This window comes from Hydractinia symbiolongicarpus, chromosome 9, assembly GCF_029227915.1.
Source record: "Hydractinia symbiolongicarpus strain clone_291-10 chromosome 9, HSymV2.1, whole genome shotgun sequence".
Taxonomy (NCBI): Eukaryota; Metazoa; Cnidaria; class Hydrozoa; order Anthoathecata; family Hydractiniidae; genus Hydractinia; species Hydractinia symbiolongicarpus.
The window spans coordinates 20,714,564-20,726,074 of NC_079883.1; positions in this window are offsets into that span (position 1 = coordinate 20,714,564).

Here is an 11,511-nt window from a genome sequence, read left to right on the forward strand (position 1 = left end):
AATCCTTGTTCGCGAAAGTTTATCTCGCAAAAATTTGCGGGTTTCTTTATTCGCAAAAGTTAATCTCGCGAAATTTTTCGAATTTCTTCATTCGCGAAAGTTTATCCAAAAAATTTCGCGATTTTTTTTATCGCGAAAGTTTCTCTCACAAAAGTTTGTCCAAATAAAGTATTAAACGAGCTGGCAGATTCTGATGATGAAAAATAATGCAGAGGAAAAACAAGAAGTTGGATGAAGAAGCGTGAAAAAAAGGGGTATTTTAAAAATATCATTTAAGAGTTAAAGGTGGAAAATAGATTAGATTTTAGGGAAATGTTTCGGACGGACATAGTGGACTTTAAATATATATTAGAAATATCTTCACGCCTTCGAAAATCCATCGAATCGTTCGAAAACGTCAACTTTCATCCAGCATGGAAAAATTTCAAGTCGAATGAAAAGTCGGATCGGTTTGCGTCAACCTTAAGTAGTTCGTGAAAATTAGTTACCAGTGAAATCTCTCGGTAGCGAACACCATCGAGACCTTACAAAAGTTTCTGCTAAAAAAGGTGTTTGCTACAACTAACATAGAGGTCTTAAGTTATACTTTTTGCATAAAAGATTCGCGTCATGAAAATTTCATTATTATTTGATATATCAAATACCATGTATGTATGTATATGTACGAATCTAGTCTCGCGTGTACATATCACTTTCTGTTCAGAAAACAATTTTACATCGGATTTTTAATTTCGCGGTTGATGACGAAATTAAATTTTTGCGGCATTTTTAATTCGCGGTTTTAAGGATCGAACCGCGAAACCCAACTTCGATCCCAGGACAAGTTGCAAGTAAATCAGTCTTCGCAAAAAACTTTCAGATTCTGCTTTGTCTTGGCGCAGACGATTTAATATTTTAAACTTGTAATATATTGTTTTAAGTAAAATATAGACAATAGTTGTTTTATATAACCCATTGTTGAACGTGTCCGCCATAGAGATGTCAGTTTTGGGAGGAAAAAATAATACGCGGGAAATACGTTTATATTGCTACAAAAATTATCACTTCAATGTTGGGGGCGGACGACCTTCGGTGGATTACTTCGGTGTGTGGGCGTGCTAGAGAAAGTGACTAGCAACTTTTTCAACGCTGTCTGGCTGGCTTACCTGTGCATAAAAGTAGCAAATCTGCAGTCTGTCGACTGTAGAGAATTGACCGTTTAATGCTTTTGTCCATATTTAAAAAACGAGGAAAAACTACCTTCGTCTACTTTTGTCCAAGATTGTAGCTACACGCTTTCCTAGAACAACCATTTGGCTACGAGAGTTGAAAGGTTTTTTTCCCGCTGTGGGAGCAATGGTTTATTCTTATTCCAACAGGCGTTTTTTTTAAAAATAGGGATGTCGGGCTACCCACGTCAGCCAAAAATTCGGACAGATGCATGTAGGTGAGCTGTGTATTTATTATTACTTGATATTAATATGAGTTATTATCATTACGGTGAGGCACACCCATTTATGAATCCTGATATTATTATGTGGTAACACACACCAATATAGACCATGTGATTATCTGTTTATAATAAAGCATAGTCACAAGAACCAGAGATTGGTTTTGTGTGGGACATATGCATACTTTTAAAAGTCTTCGAACACAATGGGGTATTTAGAGGCAAGGTATCATATTCATAACTACACAGAATGTTTTGGAAACATTTATAGTTCCAAAAATTAAGGCTCTGTTCTCCTCACAGAATGATGGATATCCAATGTCTTTTAGTCTAACTTTAAGGTTTTTTCAATGTTTCGCAACAGTCGCCCTTGTTTCAGCTACACAATAAAAGAGTTACGATAACATAATTGTGGCAAACGATATCATCATTTTTAAATGATTATGAAAATTGGAATCCAATTTTAATTTTTATGTAACGCTACTTAGAAAAATAGTAGTACATATCAACAATTATAAATATATTTTGTGAAGTGTTGCGTACGAAAATTTATCATTTATGGTCGGGCAAGTACAAAGTTTAATATACAAGTCTATTATATAATTTGTTTCCATCATGGAAGGTCTTGGAACGTTTTTGTATTTTTCAGGACCATCACAGACCCCTTTTTCTTTTCAAAACGATAAAACTATATTCTGCCTGTTTATTCCTGTGATTGAAGAGCTGCACTTTCTCTTCGTAGTTCTTTTAAAACAGCAGCCAGCGCTTCAGGATTGACACCAGCTTCGCAAAGTTTAATACAGATGGCCAACGTTTCAGAGTCAAGTCCTGTGTTCAGTAGATTCGAGATTTCCATCAACGTGTCCAGTGTACCACGTGCTGCTGTCACCTTACTTTTGTTTCGATCCATGTTTATACTTTTAATCTAAACATAGCACAATAAATATACAAACAGAAATCAGTTTAAAGTTTTTAGGTGGTTCGTGGAAACAATGTTTGCACAGTACGGTTACAGTTGCCATACATGCCTCAATAGAATCAAAATAAATAAGTTAACCTTTGCTTAAGGTTTTTTACAGATTCTCAATTTTCGTCATAAGTTAAAAGGAAGGAAGAATAAACAGGCCGCTAAAGATATGCTTGTGGGTTTAAAAAAGGAATCTTTCAATGATTATACGTTGTCATAGGTTACAGGTTGTGGTTAGGCTCGCATAAATAAAAGGGCAGACATTTTTGATTTAATATTACGCATAATTGTATTATATTTCTGATTCGATTCCAACTTTTTCCATTCGTTGCTCCATCTGTTGTTCTGCGTTTTCATTTTCATCATCAGTGCTACCGTACGTCTCTTCCACTATATCATGTCGAGAAGAAAGATTCAAAAATTGTACGGGCAGACCTATCCTAATCACATCTTGCTGAAAAGTATGATTTTCGTCACTATCATCAGCATCATTATCAGGCAAATAATCATAATGCCGCTTTATTGATTTTTGTTCATTAAGATACATCTTTTCAACATCTTTGCCACACGTGTATTCATCGTCAGAGTCTGTTTGTAATTCTTCACTTGCTATTTTGCACAGCGGAAACGATACCAACCCAATGGGAGACTCTTTAACAGCCAAGATGGATCTCAACTCTTTCATCAATCTTCTGCTTTGACGATGTTCCTTCGATATCTTTTCAACATCTACAATGTTTGCGTCGTCATTTTTGATTGTTACATTGGCATGCTCGCTCTCGCCTTCCAGCAAGACATCACCATCTTCTGCTCGTTTCTCAAACATCACGTAATTCACTTGATCGGTGTGTGTTGCACCGATTTCATTGAAGTTTGTTTCTGGCTTCATCTTATCCTGCTTAGGTAAAAAAGATTCCAACACATCTTCAACACATGATTTTGAATTATCCAGTGCTATATTATATTGGATTATTAAACTTTTTATCAGCTCTAATCGTTCAACATTTTCTTGTGTAGGTTTGTTCTCGCAGACCTGCTTTATTTCATCAATTCGAGACTGAGCAGAATGAAGATGAACTTGGGAAGAATGCAACAAAGTGTTGACAGTGTGCTTCTGTTGTGTAGCATGGGTCTGACATATTTTTCGTTGATAAACAGCTTTTAAAGACATTTTGAAAATTGCATCCAAAACATTCATGGTTTCCGATAAATTTTTATTTATATCTTCCATGGAATATACCAACTCATAAGCAACATTTAAATCAATGGATTTCGATCGACGATATGCAATATAAAAGCTCACAATAACTCTGTAAATGAATTCACTGAGCTGCGCTCGAAACAAACATATTAACGTTTTTATTCTATCAATTGGAACAAGAGCCGAATCTATATGATTGTTGTCTACAATGGGATAAAGCAATTCAGAGAATGCATCTAATGGCATCGTAGCAAGGTATTCTTCCTTGTAGTCGAAGGGAAAATCGCAGTCTGGCTGCTGCAGTATTATTCTTTGGTATGACCGAATCTGCGTAAACAAAGACACCAGACTATCTACAGTACAAGTGCGAAGTTTTGCACAAGTTTTACCTTTACTTTTGGTAAACAATATGGAAGATTTAAAAGCACCATAACCTTGGTTGATAACTTCGACCTCTTTTAAATGCACAACAATTTTATCCAGAAGCTTATTGTAAAAATTTACGTCTTTTTCAAACCTTTCAACTCTAGTTTTTATTTTGTTTGGTAAATTTTTGATGTCTTTCACGTAGTACCATGTAGTAAGTACAATGATTACACAAACCATAAATATTGCAAACAGATCCTCATAACGTCCAGATCTACTCAGATAAGCAGTGGCAATGGTAAAAATTGCAATAAGAAGTCCTAAAAATATCCATGTGGTGTCTAAATAGAAACTTTTATTATTGCTTTTTGATGTATGCTCGGAACTACAAAGATCCTTTTTCAACTCTTCTTTTAACTCCATCAACAAACTTTCATCCTCTTCTGTTAATCCAGAAACATTTAACAGCAAATGGCAACATTGAAGTAATTCTTTGCAATGCAACTGCTTTTGCAAGAGCTTTTCCTTAAGTCTTAATGGCAAATATGAACTATCTTTAGAATTATTACTTAACTCTTCTTGAACTGAGCAAAGATCATTTTCCAAGTGAAATTTAGAAAAATCAAAATCTGTTACTTCTTGCAAGTATTTATCAAGTGGTGAATGGCTTAAAATTACGTCTTCATCTTCATCCATCATTTTAAGTATACATTTAAATTCTAAGGAAGAAAAAGAATTAATAACATACATTCCATACAACAGAATTATGTAAAGAAATAAACACCATAAATAGCGTCCCAGCAATTCATGGAAATTCTCCTCTTACCACTTACAAACAGATGGTGAGCATTATAAGAAATGTTTGCTTAAATTTAACATCTATCTTCCTTTGTTTGCTCAAGTACTCTTTGGTCTCCCCCTTTCTCTATCTATTAGCGCATATAAACGTGAGACTTTATTCATATATCATATCTACTTGAGACTTATTATAAGTCTCTTGCATTCGAAACTTGCATGTACAAAAATCTAAAAATTATCTTATTCCAGGAAATTGACAGGGTACAAAATTGACGGAAATTTTCAAAATTGTGTTAATTAAATGCCACTTATTAAAGTATGACGTAAATATCAAGGTAGCAAAGAAAATAATTAGTTAATTTAAAACCCTTCAATGCACAGCTTACATACATGCATAATTTGCTCTCCTTCTAATTTAGATTGACGCTGAAAAATTAGTATTGTCCTGATATAGTTCACTCACCAAATCTATTAAGTCAAGTTCTGGGAAATCTGATATGGCAGATTTTTTGAAGAAAATAAGAGAAACTGGTTGTCAATGAACCTGTTCTCAAATTAAAGATAAATATATCTCCTGATTTACGCTTTTTAATGTTTTTTGTAAGTCATTAAATTCTTTTTTATAAGTTGTTATACGATCTTTCGCGTTAATTTCGTTATTATTAATTTTGTGCGTCATTAATGTCCTGGAATAAGTAGCACAAAATTAGAAAAGCTATAATGCAGAAAGAAGGAGTGTGTGTCAAAAATTATGCTTTGGAGAACGGTACAGATTCTTCACCTTAATGAAAGATATTGTTAGTAGTAAAAGATTGCGGAATTGAAGTTTCTAAATGAGAATTCATGAAATGTGCAAAATGTAGAATGAAAAATTACAAATATGCACATTCTTATTGACATAAAGAATAAATGATTGCATATATATTTAATGAAGTCCGATAAGATCATTAACAAAATGCTTACCACTCACTTACCAGTTTCTTCTAGACAGGAGAGGAGGGTTGCTACAACCATCAAAATTCGATAAAAATAAATATATTATAGTAATGTGTGCATTTAGCATTTTCAAGAGACTGAAAATACAACAATGTTGCCTAATTAGCCTACTGGCTCGTCCTTGTTTTTACCAGCTATGACAACATGGTTTGGTCAGATTTTCCAAGCAATGATAATAATTAATTTTAATCAGAATTTATCCTTTGTTTTAATTACTACTGATATTGCACAGTAAGGTAATAGGAAGTAACGGAATACACACGTCGCACCTACAAGGTTTTGAAGAAATATCATATTCATGACACGCTCGTGGTACATAAAAAGATGTGTACAATTAAAAAAAATTTTTAAAGCCATTGGGAAAATACTGAAAAATAAGATATATTTGATTGACTAATTAAAGAAATTAAAAACAAAGATATGTAATGGATTGTTGACCTTTGGAGTAATTACCTTAATTCAGGCTATATAATAATTGCAGAAATAAAATTTAAATAAAAAGACAGGGAAGACGAAGACTGTGCAGATTTTGAGATACTGGTCAAAATAATGTACTTTTGCAAATGGTTTAGAACATGTTATTTATCGTCAGCAAAAAATTAAGAGACCTAGGACGAGCAAAAAAGTGCCATTTTGGCAAAATATTTACATTACTTAACATCCCTTAACAGGTCTAAAATTAGTGATGAAGAAAATTAATTGATATTACTTAAATAGGACATCATAATCTATGCAGCATAATTAAATCTAAAATTTTTTAAACCTGAATATCTTGAGAACAAAAAGATCTTTCGAAAATTAAAAAAAAAATTGTTAACCAACTTTTTAAGCTCAATAATATAATTCCAACATCATTTTATACCTCGAGTTCCATTTAAGTTTTTAAAGGTTTTTATGACATTTTTTAACCCATCCATTCTGAAACAGATTGGGTAACCCAGTTTGGGGATTTGAATCCCATGTGGTTCATTAGTTGCCCATCTGGCCTCCAAGTTTAGGGGCAATAAAAGGACTTCTGTAATCTTATGTAAAATACTAATTGTTAGCCTTGGATTCTTCCAAGAATCCACGATCCTCATGTTTTGCTGTACACTATTTTGTGCATCATTGCGCCTTGGATGTTGAATATTACTTGGTTTTAAATTTAACAACCCCAGGGTTTCTAACAAAAATTGCAGAATCACAGAAATATAAACTACTATTATAAACAGACAGAAGAAATACTTTTATTATTGTAGAGATTAACTGCCTGCATATAATTTTAAGATATGACTTAATGGATATGTTGTGTGTCTTTAAAAGATCAAATTTCAACATTATATTCTTCGTTTTTGTCCTGATTCAATTAGAAATGTAAAGAACTAGAACCGACTGCAGTTTCAAGAACACTTGCTTTGGATGGAAGATAACAAACAGCCCTGTGCATCTAGGTCGGTACTCGGCAATGTCGACCTGAAAACCGACCTTTATTTATTACGTTGGAAAAACCGATCTTCTGTCACAAAAAGTATCAAAAATGTAGCTTTAACGAACTGTTACCGTTTCCATATTTCACTCGAAGGAATGTTGGCTCGTCGAAGTGAACTCCCCATTTTGTCAAATAACTTTTTACCAATCGTAATTTACAGAATAAATGATTTACCTGATCAGTGAAATCCCCGTTATCGATCCCCCGTGACAGAAATTCCCCACAACAGGTTTTATCTACAATTAAATCAAGTTTTCCCTGACTGGTATAGAGGAGGGACCATCCATAAAGTAAGTACACACTCAGGGGTGATCACCAAAAGATTTTGTATATATAATAAACAAAAAATCTTTTCAGAGTTATTTTCCACGAAGTAATCACAAAAAATGTAAGTTTAGTTTGTATGTCTGATAATTTTGACTTACGATTCAGTCATCCAATTGGTAGGATGCCCTGTTAACAGGGAAATCCAGGTTCAAATCCTGTCTGAATCATTTTGATTGTTTGATGGCTATTATAGAGATGTTTTTGTAAGTACATATTATGTTTTGTCCAGCAAAGAAAAGATATAGAACACAATTTATTTTTTGACATGGGGCTTAAATACCAAGTAGGAATTGCTAAACAAAGGCATAATCTTTTTACAACGTTTAGTATTGGTTAATTTCATTGGACTGCATTTTAAGCTTTATTTGAAGCCAATTTTAAATTCAACAATTAATAATATATACCTGCATTTTATTCATTCAAAAACTTGCACTGTTTTGTGTTTTTTATTGGATTTGTGCCTGCCCATGTTGAGCTAGAAGGTTTGTCCTAAACATATGACATATAAATATGGGTAAAGGCTATATGCCTGCCAATGTTGTCCGAAAAAGTTTAGGACAATATGGGTAGAGGCTATATGTCACCCCATGTTGTCCTAAAAGGCTTAGGACTATATGGGTAGGAGATACTTGTGTGCCCATTTTGTCTGAAAAGGTTTAGATGAGGATGAGATTTGCGCCACCTTCTAAATTTCATTAAATGGTCTTATTCAGGGTCCAACAGTTCGCACTGACACAGGATATATTTTCTGAAAATTAATCAAGAGATAAAAATGTATATATTTACTTTATCTGGGTTCTGGCTAATATGGGTTGTTGCCGTTTTTCGGGCAACATGGGTCGACCGGACAATATCGGTCGGAACAGTAGCTTTTCTTTTTAAAATACTTCACAAAAAATATATATACTTCACTTTTCTTCATGTTACAGCTTTCCAGTTTACTTCCTTTTTTCAATTCTCAATAAAAGAAAAAAGGTTTGCTATAACTGTGAACTTGTGTATTGTTTCCTCCCAGCAGCCGGTTGTCAGAACACAATACTTTTAAAAAAATTAAGTGTACTCTCCTCTGGGTTAAATAATTATTAAAAATTGGTGATAACAATCATGAAAACAATAAAAATATCTTCACCCTTATGTGTTGAAAAATTGATTTGTGCATTTGTCATCATTGATTGCATACCACCAGCCATATCACACGAATGAAAGCAACACAAAACAAAGAAATAAAGGGCAACTTAAAATTTCCTTACTACAAGGATCGAATCACCAGGTTGATATTGGAGTTGTAGAATGCATTTCTGAAAAATATTATTCAAAATGAAAACAAAAACACACAAGTCATAAAAAAGAATTAAAAAAACGCAAAGCGGGCTGTTTACTTTCGCACTGCTTCTCCGCCGTTATGCTGCCCGTGACGCAGCCCTGTAAGTTACTAAAAAGGGGGGATACCAATTAGGCAAATGATTGTGTCCGCTAATTTGAGAAAAAAAGAGTAACTTGCCAGCCACAGGTTGAAAAATTAGGTTGTTCTCCCTGAAAAAATAGGGAATTTTTTGTAATAATTGACTTCTAAAATTTCCATCAAATTTTCCTAAGGACTGTGTTGGCAAGTAGCGTGTATGAGAAACTTCGGTTGAGATGGCCAAAGAAATAATACCCTGCAGCAATGCCCTAGCAACCATTTTGTAATTATTTAGAATGCTTTTCCGTCGGTATTTATTGCTGAGCAATCGTTAGCAGATGCCACTTTTGGGTCTTTCGAGTCAACAGTCAGAAAGGTGCTTTTATCCGCGAATATACTCGCCAGCTAAATAGGAAATGAGTCTTGAATCTTAGAAATACCGTCTTCTTTTAGTCGATCCACAAGTAAAGTATTTCACAAAAAAACTCTTTAAAGCTTAGTTTCCCCTATGGCGATGATCTTTTATCTCTTTCTTTTTTTAGGGCAATGAATTTTTGTGTCAGTGGGGATTAAAACCGATGACGACATCTGCTTATTGCGATTTATAGAAAGTGAAGAAGAAAGCAATAAATATAAAAAGGTTAACTTTAAAAGCAAGCCGGCATCATAACAATAAATTTAAAATATTAATTCTAAATAAGAACATAGAACAGGTGAAAAAGAATGTAATTTGTTTTCTAAAGTTATTCCTTCTTCGCAAAACACAGTTATTGTACAATTTATTGATGTGCGTCTTGTTCTTCTCTTTGGCGATAAATTTTTCTCACCCTAAATCTTTTTCCAACACTTTTTGTTTTGTTTCTTCGTATTCATTTACAAAGAATCATCATGTAAGTTCTTTGTCTTTCCATCAGGTGTATTTTTGTATATGATACAGTGCTAGCAACAAAATTTTGCGTCTTTTCATCCGATGTAGTTTTGTATCAAGTGGGAGAGATTTGATGATTCCCAAGCGACTGTATCCACAAAACTTAGACACAACCCTTTTAACATAGTTGGAAAGGTGGTTGATGAAGGTTGTTCGGCTGTAAGCAGACATCCCTTAAATTCTCTTTTTTGTTGATTTAGTTGTCTTTTTAGCTTTTTAGAGAAAGTATCTGATTAATTAGCTGTGGAACACACAGCTTCTAGTTTCGACTGAAAGCTTGAACAAAATCCTGATCTTCTGGGATTTAATTCAGGATATGCGTACCTCGGACGCGGTTAGTAAAATTGACGTTTAATTTGCCATTGTAAAGCTGCATAGCTCAGGTTTGAAAAAGATCTCTTCTTGCCCTGTAAATGCTTCGTACGTTTTCTATACTATCACACCTATGTAAATCTTAGTAAAATGTTTTTTATTATTTTGGCTATCACGGACGTATATAGCAGACCAGCTACGTAGTAAGTGATGACAATATATACATACAGATAGCTATTTTGTGCTTTTCTCTCAAGTTTCCATTTAGTTTGGTATAAGTCCATTTTGGGCTAGCCATTGTTACTTGTTGTTTTTTACCAACCTGAAGCTAGCCACAAAGTAGTAGGGAAGCATATACAGCTTTTGTAATAATAATCCTACAAATTTTGGCTATGATGCTTTTTTCATACATCAATAGAATAAAATATTTTATCCTAGTGGTATAAACGAGCTTCGATGTTTATGTTTTGACGGAATTTCCACGCTTGTGCATAAAATCTGAAAAATCGAAAGATTATAAAATGGGCCAGACTATAGAAGAAGTAAGTTAACATTCAGGGAGAACTGATAATTAGCATGTGACAGGACAGTTAGTCCACGCTTTATACAGTAACAGCCGTCATGTTTGTTGTGATGAAGCTGAGGCCATGCAGTGCCAACAAAGTCTGCATTTAGACAGTTAATTAGCCGTTATGAGTTTAAAAATAAATATCTTTCACGCGCAGTCGTTTCTTGTTCTTTTTTTTGCTTTTAATTGAAGCATAACATGCTATGGAACTAGGTAGATGACTATTAGAATATCGATATCGAAGAAAAGTACAGAAATTTGAGCAAATCAGATCTCTACCGTATAATTAGCCGCACAAGCAGCTCATTTTACTGCATGTATCGTACAATTATCCTGTAATGGCTAACTAAATTTAAAGGCTAATTATCAGTTCACCCTGACAGGTCAAGTTATGGTTAAAAAGTATCTGGTAGCATTTTTTCACTGATGTATAATGTAAATTATAATCTGCATGCAAAAACTAGATTTTAATTTTAAGATCAAATTAAGATGCCTTCACTGAAAATTAAAGTTTGTAATAGGCTGGCTGGTCTACGGTTTATCGCATGCTTATTTTGTCTGTCAATTTGCACAAAAGATCTTGGGAATATATACAACACCACGTAACAACGGAACCAGTCTGAAATTGCTCAGATTTGTAGAAATTTCAAAGGGTGTTCTATTGGACTAGCCTTCAACCCATAAAACAACGGTTGACTATCGCAGATATCTTTAGATTTTCGCCCATGGTATATCTCCCTGTCATCCTT